The sequence below is a fragment of the Callithrix jacchus genome, chromosome 17 (genome assembly GCF_049354715.1).
Source record: "Callithrix jacchus isolate 240 chromosome 17, calJac240_pri, whole genome shotgun sequence".
Taxonomy (NCBI): domain Eukaryota; kingdom Metazoa; phylum Chordata; class Mammalia; order Primates; family Cebidae; genus Callithrix; species Callithrix jacchus.
In genome coordinates this window covers 637,501-640,000 of record NC_133518.1, presented here as the reverse complement: position 1 = coordinate 640,000, position 2,500 = coordinate 637,501, and the positions used below count along the sequence as shown (strand labels likewise).

General features: G+C 52.2%; 1 long non-coding RNA gene across 2 annotated transcripts in view; it reads left to right on the top strand.

Moving 5' to 3' along the window:
• LOC144579852 (uncharacterized) overlaps positions 1-2,500 on the top strand; it is a 21,673-nt gene that overhangs the window by 18,839 nt on the left and 334 nt on the right. The window contains exons 1-3 of one of the 2 annotated variants that reach the window (XR_013528306.1): positions 181-254; positions 486-583; positions 2,292-2,500. The exon at positions 2,292-2,500 is cut by the window's right edge and continues 334 nt beyond it. This is a non-coding gene — a long non-coding RNA (uncharacterized LOC144579852). Of the gene's footprint in view, positions 1-180; positions 255-485; positions 584-2,291 lie in introns of those variants that run through there. The other variant, XR_013528307.1, reaches the window with a different exon arrangement.

Here is a 2,500-nt window from a genome sequence, read left to right as displayed (position 1 = left end):
CTCTGTCTCCGGCCGGCCTGGCTGTCGGGTCGACCAGCAGGCTGCTGGGGACGATCCCAGTACGGCAGCAAACAGGGATTACCTCCTTCCCGTGGGCCCACCCACCCCCTCCTTTCGGCGGCGTAGCTGGGACTCCCCGTGCCCAACTTTTTCTCCTAGTTGCTCCTCAACCCCGCTTTCAGTTTGCGTCGGCAGGTCTGAGAGGTGGATAGTTCGTCACTGCGTTCAGCTTTTTTTCCCCTTCATTTATTTCCGTGTGAGGCCGGGGCCGCCGGGGCCGCCGGGGGACGCTGGGGCCCGGGGCCGAGGGTTCGGGGGGCGCGGGGGGCGCGGGGGTGGCGGTGACGGCGGCGGCGTGGGGGGGCGTGGGGGGGCGGGGGGGGCGGGGGCGGGGGCGGCGCCGTGCGGTTTTTTTTTTTTTTTTTTTTAATTTCTATCCATCTCTTCTGAGACGGGGTCTCCCTCTGTTTTGCCACATTCACCAGGCTGGTCTCGAACTCTCGAACCCCCGACCTCTTCATCTGCCCTGACCTCATGATTGCATCTCACGGCAACAGCGTCAACCGCCCCTTCCTGGACTCAGGTGATCTCATGGGCCCGGGAGGTAGATCGCACACTTGAATTTCCAGCCATGGTGTGTGTGTGTGTGTGTGTGTGTGTGTGTGTGTGTGTGTGTGTGTGTGTGTGTGTGTGTGTGTCCGTCTGTGTGTGTGTGTGTCTGTCTGTGTGTGTGTGTGGTCTGTGTGTGTGTGGTTTGTGTGTGTGTGTCTGTGTGTCGTATCTGTGTCTGTCGGTGGGTGTGTGTGCACGCGTGGGGCATACTCGAGGCCGGGAGGGGGCGGGGGGGCAGAAGGAAACCGTTTTTCGTGACCTTGGTTACCTTTTAACTTTCTTCCCGTCCTCGTTTGCTTGTTTCTTCTTACCGTTTCTTTTCACCTCTGTGTGTTACACTGATCCTTTCTTGGTTTCCTTCTTTTATGTACCTATGGATGGATTTCTTTAGAGGCAGGCGGGGGTCTCTCTCTGTCGCCCTTTTCTGTCTTCGATCTTATTTTCTGCACGCTGGTGTTTGTTTATATACAATACATTCACAGACTGTAAATAACATGCGGTATGATATATGCAAATAACCAGATAGGACGTAGGAAATGAAAGGAATAATTCTTCTACATCTATGTGTGTGCGAATATTTCATTTCATTCACTTTGGTACTTAATGACCACCTCCGTTCACACCGTCTTTGTTGTTTCTTATGGTTCCTTCACCCTTCCGTGTCCATGTCATTCTTACGTTTACGTTCGTTCATCTATTTAGTTTGAGGTCGGGTCTCAAGTATTTCTCTACATTCATTCATTCATTCATTCATTCATTTGGGGACAGCCTTGCTTGACTTTATCTGCCTGATTATGTAGAGGCTGGCTCGCATTTATTCATTCATTCATTTTATTATTTTTACTGCTATTTCTTTTTAAATAGAGACGGGGGGGGGGGGTTTCACCACGTTGGCCAGGCTGGTCTCGATGTGCTGACCTCAGGCGATCCACACGCCTCAGCCTCCCAAAGCACTGGGGGATGACAGGCCTGAGACACCATGCCCGGCTATTTGTTTATTTATCTATCAATGGATTTATTTAGAGGCAGGCACTTTCGTATTTATTTATTTATTTCGGGGAACACTCACATTTCTTTCTTTCTTCCTTTCTTTGGATGCTGGCTCGCATTTCTTTCTTTCTCTCTCTCTCTCTCTCTCTCTCTCTCTCTCTCTCACACACACACACACACACACACACACACACACACACACACACACGCAGTTTGGACCAAGCCGTCATCCCTCCTCAGGTCCCTCCCGTCCCCACTACCTGTGACCACGCCACCACAGGGGTTAACTATTGCATTGTTTTTAATGTATGTATGTGAGATGGGGTTTGAGGTTCCACCGTGACGCCCACCTGGTCCAGAACGCCTGCTCTCCAGAATTCAGCCTGCCTTGGCCTCTCACGGTGCTGTTATGGGCCTGAGTCACTGCACCTGACTCAATCTCTACTGGCCTGCCTGCCTGCCTGCCTGCCTGCCTGCCTGCCTGCCTACCTACCTATTGTCCGTTCGTCCGTGTCCGTCCGTCCGTCCGTGTCCGTCTGTCCGTCTGTCTGTCTGTTTGTCTTTCCCGTGTGTCTTGCCTATCACCTTCTTAGTAGGCATGTGGTCTCGCTTTGCGGTCCGCACTCTGGACACACATATTTCTTTTGAAACTTCGATGACGATGATGCTGCTGATGATCATTTATGCAGGTGGAGGTGGTGTCGAATGACAGATCGAGATGATCACAAACCTTTGCGCTCCAGCCGTTCTCCCACGTCGGCCTTTGAGACCGCTGCGATGACAGGCGTGAACGTGGAACGGGCCTGGTCGTATTTGTCTTGTGCGTTTCTTTCCAGTCCTTGTTTCCGGTCTGGACACACAGTCTATAATACGGGCGTTGCAAACTAAGACAATTTTC